Source organism: Otolemur garnettii, unplaced genomic scaffold (genome assembly GCF_000181295.1).
Source record: "Otolemur garnettii isolate 467f Iridium unplaced genomic scaffold, OtoGar3 scaffold00001, whole genome shotgun sequence".
Lineage (NCBI taxonomy): Eukaryota > Metazoa > Chordata > Mammalia > Primates > Galagidae > Otolemur > Otolemur garnettii.
In genome coordinates, this window is record NW_003852396.1 from 35,829,385 (window position 1) to 35,840,906 (window position 11,522).

The 11,522-nt window shown below is 38.1% G+C and overlaps 1 pseudogene; it reads left to right on the forward strand.

Annotated features, from left to right (window-relative positions):
• Positions 1 to 254: 254 nt before the first annotated feature.
• On the forward strand, positions 255 to 683 carry LOC100965024 (annotated as a pseudogene).
• Positions 684 to 11,522: the final 10,839 nt, after the last annotated feature.

Below are 11,522 nucleotides of genomic sequence, written 5' to 3' on the forward strand. Positions count from 1 at the left end.
TTTTAATGAGGTGACTCTTGGTGGCCTCCTTAATACCTCTGGGATGAAGGCTGTTCACTAGAAAGGCCAGACCATGAATGGAAGCTTGGAACTTTCAGCCCCACTTCCCATCTTCCAGTGAGGAGAAAGTAGCTATAGACTGACTTAATCAAGGGTGTCTATGTCATGAAGCCTCCACAGAAATGCACAAAAGGTAAGGTTCAGAGAGGTTGGTATAAGAATACATCCACTTGGGCTTCAGAGTTACTGCCATCATGGCAAGTCAGTCGCAGGAGATCCAGCAGTTGCTGTAGACCGAGAAGCGGGCCAGCAAGAAGGTGGCCAAGGCCCGCAAGCAAAAGAACCAGAGGCTGAAGCAGGCCAAGGAAGCAGCTCAGGCTAAACTTGAACAGTACCACCTGCAGAGGGAGAAAGGGTTCAAGGCCAAAGAAGCTGCGGCACTGGGATCTCTTGGCAATTGCAGCAGTGAAGTGGAGAAGGAGACCCAGAAGATGACCATCTTCCAGACCTACTTCCATCAGAACAGAGATGAAGTCTTGGATAACTTCTTGGCTTTTGTCTGTGACATCCAGCCAGAAATCCATTAAAACTACCGTATAAATGGATAGGAGAAGAAGAAAGAAATGCCTGTTCCATGAGTTGGCATTTTAGATGCCCTCATGGAGTGTGAAGCTTTAGCAAAGCTCGAGCTGTTCTTATGAAAAGCATTACATTATTTCTGTATATTATACTATACAGATCCCTTCACTTTTTGGAGAACAAATCTGGCTTCTTTGGAAAGATTTAGAACTCATCTAAAGATTTCATCTTTTTACCTCATATTTCTTAGAAATTTAATAGGCATATGCTATCTGTTTTCCAGTGCTTTTTAGCTCAGTTACCATATTTATCAGTGCTGACTTTCTTAAGTGCTAATTTAAAAAACAAAACAAACAAAAACAAAAATTCTTTGAAGAAAGGGATTAAGTAATTTTTTTCCCTTAATGCTTTCTTGAAGGTCAGGGGCTTTATCTATGAAAAAGTAGTAAGTAGTTATTTGTAACCTGTGTGAAGCAGCTAGCCTGAAAATAGCCTATTCTTGCTATTAGTTAGAATAAATGGATACTAATATAATTGTTAGGGCTGCTTTTAGTTTCTGTTACTCAAAATTACTAGATGATAGACTTCAAGAACTTGTTACATGTTATTACTTGGTGTATTGGTGTATAATCATTTGGTGTATTGGTGATAATCATTTAAAAGTAAAGACTCTTTATCATGAAAAAAAAAAAAAAAGAAGAAGAATACATCCACTTGCCAGAAGGATGGCACATTCCAACTCCTCAGAAACAGCAGTTCCTATACTTCCAGACTTCAACCAACATACCTCTTTGTCTGGTGTTCATTTGTATTTTTTTTATCATATATTCTATTATATCCTATAATAAACTGGAAACGTAAATGTTTTCCAGATTTTGGTAAGCTTCAACGTGAATTTTCAAACCTGAGGATAGGGCTATAGGAATCCTCAATTTGTAGCCAAGCTGGTCAAGAAATGTGGGTCAGAGGAGTTTGGGGCTGCAGTGAGTGAGCTATGATGACACCATAAGAAAAAAAGTGTGTGTTAACTAGAGTCTGAAGTAGGGGCAAGCTTACAGAAATAAGCCCTTAACCTGTGACGTCTGTAGTGAAATTAGTAGCTAGTGTCATAATTGAGTTGTAGGACACATAATTGGTGTCCAAAGAACTGGAGAATTGGTTGGTGTGGGTAAAATATACCAACTGATTCTTTAAAAAGAATTTTTTTTAACTGAGGTAAAATACACAAAACACAGTTCATCATCTTAATTTTTTTCTCACTCTGGTACCTGGGCTAGAGTACAGTGGCTCACCTGGAACCTCAAACTCTTGGGCCCAAGTGATCCTCCTGGCTCAGCTTCCTAAATAGCTGGGACTACAGGTACTACCACACCCAGCTAATTACTTTTATTTGTAGAGACAGGGTTTCACTCTGTTGCCCAGGCTGATCTTGAACCCCTGGCCTCAAAGGATCCTCCTGCCTCAGTCTCCAAAAGTGCCAGGATTACAGGTGTGAGCCACTGGGCCCTACCTTAACCACTGTAAACTATTAAGTTTAGTAGTAGTACATGTATTCATATTGTTGTGCAGCCCATCACCAGAACTTTTTCATCTTGCAAAATTGCAACTCTATATCCATTTCACAACAGTTCCACATTTTTCCTTCCCCTGCCCTGGCAACCACATTCTACTTTCTAGTTCTATGAATCTGTAGATACCTCATATTAGTAAAATCATATAGTATTTGTCTTTTTCTGACTGGTTTATTTCACTTAGCATAATGTCCTTAAATTTCATCCTGTTATAGCATATTCCAGAATTTCCTTTTATTTCTTCAGGCTGAGTAATAATATTCTTTTGTATGTAAATAGAGTAGTCCCTCAGTATCTGGGAGGACTGGCTGTAGAACCCCCTTCAGATATCAAAGTTCCTTATATAAAATGGTGATGGATGTCAAAGTTCCTTATATAAAATGGTGATGGTTTTTCACATGTGATCTGAGGGACCAAAATGGAGGCCCCCATATCAATTAAAACTCACCATAAATTAAGGAAACACAGCTACCTACTAATCACAGATTTAGGGCCCAGATAGCGTGGCAAATGTCTAAATTCCTATAGCTCTAAACTCCCCAACAATAGGAGCTATCAGGCCCCTCTTAACTCCGACAAACAACACCAACAACTACAACTCTTACTGGATAGAGGATTGGCCTTAGATTTATTTCTAATGATCAATTGCAGACTTTAAGCCAGTTTTAGCCAGTTTATGGAGGTTGTGCACAACCTGTATTTGTGTCATCTAGTTTACTTTTTAACATTAAGAGCCAAATTCCACCTCATTTCAATGCTACAACCTTGGCCCATTATGAACATGGGGTGCATGTTACACGTTTACTTATTGCGTATGTACTTGACTCCTTTTATATATGTGTATAGCTTTTATCTCAAACCTGCTAAATATGTGTGACTTACGCTCTGGAAGGCACAAAAACCAACCTATCCGTCATCTTTTCAGTGAGAAAACAGAAACTAGAGACTATTTCTTTGTGGTTTACAAACAGATACTGTCAATAATGCTTTCCTTTCTACTATTTACCTATCCTGGTGGTCTTATGGATCACACATATAACCTATGCACATCCTCTGATATGCTTTAAATCATTTGTGTATTACTTATATACCTAATATAATGTAAATGCTATGTAAATAATTTTAATGAGGTATTATATTAAGAATAATAACAAGAAAAAAGTATACAAGTTCAGTACAGACACAATTTAAAAAAGTATTTTTGATCCTCAGGTGGTTGAGTCCACTGATGCGGAATCCAGGGATACAAAAGGCTGCTTGTGCTACATTTTTTATTCCTTTTTCTGTTGTTGGATGTTAAGTGTACTGTAAGGGCCGTTTAGACTATCTTGCTAAGCTAGCTTAAGGGGAGCTATTTTTCTTCCAGTATGCTGTTGGCTTGTTCTGTCTTCAAAGTTTATAATGAACCTGCTACTTGAGTACACAACTGCTGGGCACAAGATTAGAAAATGAACTTGAGCACAAATAGATCAAGAATCTGGAGCAGGCCAACTATATATGGCTGGTAACAAGATCTACCAGATGACCTACTGTTTGCTGATGATAGAACAAGTCCTGATGGTACACACAAAGCTCGCTTTCTGCTACATACCCCCTTTACACTTTCCCTTTATAAGTTCCTTGGTAAACAGAGGAAGATGAGATGGTAAGATAACAGTCTGCCATCTCCTCAGGCTGCCAGCACTTGAATAGACAACCTTTCCTTTACCAACATTCACCTCTTTTGTGTGGGTGGCCAGTAGCCAAAACTGTATCCAGCAGTGTGGACAAATGAGTTGCTTACACTTCTTGACTATTGTGATTAATGTTTCAGTTAATATGGATGTAAAAATATCTCAATTATTTTGGTTATACATTCAGAAATGGGATTGTTAGATCCTATAGTAATTCTGTTCTTATTTTTTTCAAGAGTTGCTTTACTGTTTTGCATAGTGACTGCACCATTTTACATTCCCACCAGTATTCCATGTCCTAACCAACACTTGGGGTTGGGGGGGGGGTTGGGTTTTTTGACAGTGTAGAGGTGAAAGGTAAAACTTCCTCTCTGAAGATTTGTTAAAAGTCATTGACAAGGTGCAAATTAATGGGAGAAAAGGCATACACATTTTTTTTTGGGGGGGTCATAGTTTTATGTTACAAAAGAACCTTTAGAATGAAAACCCAGCCACACAATGGGGTAGAGAAGCTTACATGAGTTTTCAGAAAGCAACCTTAAAAAGTATGGCTAAACGCATGGCTAAATATGAGGTTATAGTAAGTTATATGACAGAGAGGAAACTTGGCCAGCAGAAGTGGTCTTGTTAAGTAAATGAACATTATAGGTAGCAACTGTCAGAGAATAGATGGTAAATGTTTCTTTTCAGACCTTTAAAGGTGTCAGGCTTTTGGTTAATCTTTCCTAGACCTGAACAAAGGAAAGCCTGGCTGCATTAATGCAGATACTCTACAGATGCAAATTTCTCCCACAAAAGATAGATTTGCAGGTTCTCTTGTTTGCAGGCTCTCTGACAGCTATCTCAAAATCTGTCAAAGAAATATATTTGAGGGTAAAATATTTTTATTTCCTTTAATTTCATTTCACTTCCTACTGGGTGCAAGATAAGATTATTTTATGTCCTGCAGTCATGGGCAGTTTCAATTAATGTGTGAGAGAAAGCTAGTAATTGCCATAAATGGAAATTCTCTAATCCAAAGTCATCACTGGGGGGCTCTCACAGGCTTTTGCCATAAGCTCCAGTCTGAGCTACACAGAGGTATACTGTGCAAACAGCTTGTCCATCTTAGTGATGCAGGGTTCTCCTACTCAGGGCTGGACAGGAACCCCCTATTTTCTATGCATGAGTGAGCTCAGAAATCAGTCTCATTGCAGACCCATCTCTATGCACAAACAGGCTCAAAAAAATTAGCCAGACCAGTATCTATCTGGGTTGCCTCTCCTAGAACAGGGAACCCACCCTAAATAAGAGGCTGCCCCTCCCAGAGCAGAAAACACACCCAACTGGGACCACATTCCTGCATGGGGGCAGTTTTAAAATTAACTTCTAGCCCTAAGCCCCTGGCACCAACTGGTTGTGACAGTCCATCTCCCCAGTAGTTCCTGTCCACAGAATAGGAAAAATAGTATATAAACCCCTGGACAGAATGCCCATTTGGAGTACTGCTTGGGTCTCCTCTTTGCTGCAGCAGAGTTTTCCTTATCCATTTTATCTACCTATCAATAAAATGGATTCATTCTTCAAATCTCTGAGACCAAGAATCCAACAGAGAGACATACCAGCTCTACTAGCATTCCAGCTTTTATCCTACACTGTGTTTGGGTGATCTTATTCATTCCCATTTTAGCATATACATATTATTGTTAAAAGTCTAATTTTTATGCCTTATGTTTTACAATACTAGGTAGGGGAACCTAGTTATCCATTCCTATAATACATTCAGGTAACAGAGACAAAATCACTTCACATAACTCCTAAGTAAACATTCCAATCTTCACCTTATCAACTCTTGCATTTTTGTATTCTTTCAGTTTGACTGTAGCTCACATTAGGGCTTCCCCAGTACATTTTGGTTTATAATACTTGGCAGAGAAAACATTCCCTAGTCAAATATAATATCTATTACTATACTTACATAAAACAGTCAAGTAAAGGACACATAACTTCTTTACATAAAGCCTGTTTAAACATTTCAATTTTCATTCAAACTTTTACCTGAATCCACTTATTCCTTCCATTTCTATATTTTCTCAAAGTATAGCTGTTAGGGCTTCACCAAGCGTTTTGGTACACAGTCTCATGGCTCTATTTCAAAGAGTCTCAGAACTTTTCTTCTCCACTCCCTGATCATTTGACTCACTCTTGTGGGTAAGACTCTTGGTCTCCAGTGAGGAGTCTAGCCAAAGGGACCCTGGCCCTTTTGGCAATCTTTATATTGATTAATTTACCTAACTGTTCTTTCAGTGATTCCAAGTCAGGTTTCTCATTGTAGTCTCTGCCTTAGGGCTTTTAAAATTCCTCCAAAGAGGGGTAACTAGAGCAGATTTTTGGGTCCTTAAATGGCAATGGAAAACCAGGAATAGGTATCCTTGGTTCACCCAAACTTAAATAGTGTTGTATTAAGACTTTAGTTTTAACCTCATCAACATCCATTTGATTCATCCCATTTCTCATAGACCATCTAAAGATTTCCATCTTTCTTGGACAGGTCCCTTGATTCTTCTCTCTGCCTTTTCTATTTTATTATTAATTAATTTAATGTATTCTATGAGCAGCTGTAAAGCCCCTGAGAGAAAGCTGAGACAATTCACAATTACCAGGATAAAGGGTATATTCAGTGGATGACTATCCTGATTATCATGAAGCCAGTAGATCATGGTTTACATGCAAAGCTGCTTCATGTGGGATGCTGCACTGCCATTTATAGGAGTTGTTGGACTGTCCTCCTTCTCAAGATACACTTTTTTTTTTTTTTTTGAGACAGATCCTCAAGCTGGGTAGAATGCTATGGCATCACAGCTTACAGCAACCTCCAACTCCTGGGCTCAAGTGAATCTCCTGCCTCAGCCTCCCAAGTAGCTGGGACCACAGGTGCCCACCACAACGCCAGGCTATTTTTTAGTTGCAGCCATCATTGTTGTTTTGGCGGGCCCGGGCTGGATTCAAACCTGCCACCTTAGCCACTGGAGCCACAGGCACCAAGCCTCAAGATAAACTTTACTGTAGATTTTCCCCAAGCCACCAGGTTGTCTATTCCCTTAAGAGTAACCTGTCTTGTGTCTGGATCATGGCTAGCCACCTGCAATTGTTCCATAGTGAGCTATGGGGCGTGAATGAAACCAAGCATGTTCTTCACTCTGCAGCATTGAAAGCCAAGATACCACTCTTATCTCCCATGAGGCACAAAGGACTGAACCCTGTGCTGAGAGACATGACCAAAACTTTGTCTGGCTTCCATTTGTACTAGGTCTTCTCCAAAACTTTTATTCTGAGTCTTTGCTTTAAAAAAAAAATGCAATGCTGCAAAACCACAAAATGCACATTTTCCCAACATATTTCTGCCCTTGGAAAGTTTGTTGAAAAATCACCTCACAATAAATCAGAGCTTAGAAGTTTATATGCCTTTTTGATAAGGTAGGCTATGGGAACAGGGATAAAGAAATTCTGTTGAGGGGCAATAATGGATTGCTAAGGAGGATGAATGAATGGGGAATGAAGATTAACTAGCAAATATTCCCCTTTGGAATTTAATCCAGTCTGAGAAATGGAACATTGTTTTCTTAAAGAGTCTTTTAATGTCTGGTCACATCCCAGATCTTACAGGGTGGGATAGAAAAGAATAATTATTCTCCTAAGTAGGTCTACATCTCAGGTAAATAAAATAACTTCAGTGATTTTGGTAAAGTAGATAGTGATGGTGATGGTCTCACAGAGACCTTGCAGCTTCTTCAGTAAGTCCAACATGTCAAAATGCCAAATTTTGGGGTAAAAATAGTCACTCTAATTTCCTTCAAATGCCAGACCATCTTCAATAATGTTCTACTGATCTCCATTTTGTATTTTCCCATTTCCCCATAACCTCCAAGCCCTTTTATTGTTCTTCCCCTTTGTCTTAGATAGAGCTGAGCTCAGTTTATATAGTTTAAGTTTATACTTTACTCTGTCTTGCCACCTTTAACAAATGTCTGATCCTGTTTCTCTTTGACAGTTCTATGGTGTCAGGACTCAGATCTGGGTCAAAACAATCATTGGACCCTTGGACATGACAAATAAATGACTCAAGAAAACACAAAACCTTTTGTCTCCAATCTGCTTGTCTGTTGGTGAGTCTGACTCCTGATCCAGGATTCTGGAAGCAGGTTTTAATTTTTTAAATTCCAAGTATACTCTTGAGGCTAGGATAAAGTCACAGGTGTCTTTGTCAAGTACCATTAGTTAAGGATATGTAAGGTACCATTAGTTAAAAATATGAAAACTACACTCTTTCTCTCAAACCCCCACAGACTCTATGCTTTTCCCCTATAGCCTTAACATTCTTTATCATTGGCAAAAAATTTTATTAAAGATTCTATTGAATTGCAATGGTGCCTGTGTAGCTCTTGGGACATTCCCAACTGTCCATGCAAGATGAGTCCTGGAACAAAAGGGAACAAAAATTTCAGGTGTACAGTGTTTCTTTTAATTTGCCTGATATGAAAAAGCCCAGAAATAGCTTGATCTCCAGCCCCTTTCCCTTCCTTGGAGGTGTAGCAGGGGTAAGGAGATACAGGTTCTAACTTGGAGTCTAACCCCCCCCCCCACCCAACCACTGGGTTGTGGGAAGGGACACAGAAAATGGGGGTTTAAAGGAAATAGGAGACAAGCCTGGCCTGTTGCATAAAGAAGTCTAGAGGGCTTATTGAATAAAGACTGGAGGGCTGGTAGAATGGGAACACTGTCATCTGCACTCAGCACTTCTCACTAAAAAAGGGAAAAGAAAATGGACATGAAGTGATGTAGGTAACAAATGACCAATAGAAAGGAGCAATAATCAATGATCAATAGAAAAGGGAAATAAAGCCTGAAGGTGAAGAGAGACCAACAAAAGAGTTAAGATTTCAAACAGAAAGAAAGGATATTCATGCTTCTACATTGTCTTCACATCTCCAGTCTTTCATTACTCACTCATGAGAGGAACCCACTTCCAGTTCCATTTGGAAGTGCTCTAAGCTTTCTCTTTGCTCTTAAATAAAATTTCTCTTTCTTATACTAAAACTTGTGCAAGTGACTTTTACTTTCTATTTCACGATGCCTGTACTGCTCCAATTTTACTTCCATTTTCTACCTATGTTCACTTTCTATTCATGCAACCCTTGGTTGAATAAGTAATGGAACAGGTCAACTAGGGTTAGGAACCAAGACTCCCAACCCCCACACTTGGCTCCTTAGGCAACCAGCTCCCATCTTAAAGTGTTGGAGGGGCCTCAATTACAGTCTCTTTATTAATATAAACTCAGGTATGGTTGTCACGGACTTGTTATGAATAACAAAAGACATTCCTATCACTTAGGAATTGCCAAGGGTTTTAAGAACTTTGATAAGAAGCAGGAATAAAGATCAAATATATATATTTATGCCAGGTGGCAATAGTTTGTATGAAGGTTGTAGCAGTGCAGAAATAGAAAAGTACATGGATTCCAGATGTATTTTGAGGTTGAGGCCAAAAGGACTAATTCAATGGTGGGTGGGGCATTGTGGGAACTGGAAGAAACAAGAATGAGTCCCCAAAATGAAAACAACCTCTATCACCAGGAGAATTGAAAAAATAAATTGTGGTACAGTAAATGCAATGAATACCAAAAAAATTAAATAAAAAGAGTAAACTGCTGGTACAACATATAGATGAATCCCAAAAATACACTGAGTGAAATAAACAAAGCAAGTAAGAGTTCATTCTGTATGATCCCAATTATGTAAAGTTTAAGAACAAGCAGAACGAATTCATGGTTGATGTAAATCAGAACAGTGGTTACCTCTGGGAGGAAGGTATTATTCTGAAAATGCTCTAGGATGATGGAAATGTTATAGATTTCAATGTGGGTCATAGTTATATGGATATACACATATGCAAAAGTAAATCAAGCAGTAAATTTAAGATTTTCTAAGTAAATTTATAAACTTAGTGTTAATATTATAGTACTCAATAAAATCATTTATAGTAATCCTTTAAAGAGCAGAAGAACAAGGCACAACTAAAGACAATTCATTTGCTACAAAAAGAAAGGTGGGGGAAAGAAGCCAAAAACAAACATGGTTACCAGAAAGCACACAATAAGTTTACATGAAGAAATATCAAAAATATTATAAGGTGTAAGTACCAAAATATACAGACTAAGGTAAGAATATTATGAATAATGAGAATAATTACATAATAAAAGGTATTCATCAGAAATACATAGTCATTCTCAATATTTCACAATATAAACTTAAAACAAAGAAATTGACAAATCCATAATTATGGAGAATTTTAAAACAGTTCTTATGTATATTCAACATTAAACACACACACACACACTCATATACTCTTACCATATTAGGTCACAAGGCAAATCTCAATAAAAACAAAAATAGATATCATAGAAAGCATGTTGAAAAAATCTAAAATATCCATAAATTGGAAAATTTATAAACATACTTTTTTAAAATTCATTTATCAAGCAAGAAATATTGAAAATGAGAAAATGAGAGTGGCACCTGTGGCTCAAGGAGTAGGGTTCAGGCCCCATATACTGGAGGTGGCTGGTTCAAACCCAGCCCTGGCCAAAAACTGCAAAAAAAAAAAAAGAAAGAAAGAAAACGAAAACACCATGAATTACAGCTATTAACCAGTACATAGAGAATGAATTTTTAACCTTTGAGGTAACAATTAGAAGAAACATTTTTTAGAACTCTCAGTGTGCCAAGTGTCCTGTTTTAAAAATCACAGGAAGAATATTTAATACAAACTGCAAATGCAAAAAAGTTAACTTTTCACAATAACAGCCTCTGAAATATTTATAACACTTTGGAGCAAACAACCCAAAGCACACTAAATCAATATAGTAAAGAAAAATATTTTTAAATATTACTGTTTCAAGGAAATGGTCATCAATTCACTTTTCACTCTTCCATTTAGATCAGCTAGTAAAGAAATTGGAATTGTGTGATTTGCTTGAATGAACCCCCGAAGTGTTGCTTTGCTTAGGTGTGCTTCCTCTTTCCAATGAAGCATGCTGGTGTGAAGGCTTCACTTATTAATACTCAAATGCTACTTTGATGATGAGTGTGAAAGTGCTCTTAAGTTTTGCTAAAGGTAACTTTTTATGCTATCTGTATCTTTACTTTAAAAAGCAGTTTGAGTCCAACATAACTGTGAACCCTTTGAAGAAAATGGGTGCATTCAAAGAATGACCCTCTACTTCCTACTCCACCACCATCAAGTCTTGCACATAAAAATGTTACTTTATTAAATTTTACGTGCAACAAACAGCAAACTGTATCTTAAGACTTTTAAATTATTTTATCTTTCAATTTTTTTTTTCTGTTTGAAAATGGTTTGGGTAACTTGGCTTGGAATGCATAATAATACTCATTCGTGAGCAATGGAAAAAAATTTTTATCCACCTAACGGCTTTCCATTTAGCGGCAAGAGCTCTCAGGAATGAATTAAAACCGTTAAACCAGGGTCTGGTTAACTGGAAGTTAAAAGACTGGAAAGGAGTCACAAAAAACTGCCTTCTTTCGCAACCCACTCCGCCCTCCGGAGACCACCAACCAATCGCAACCAGCAGGGGGAGCCCGCCGGGCTGGGGGACATAGACCCAAGAGGCACAAACCAGAGAGTTCCGCCTGCGCAGCG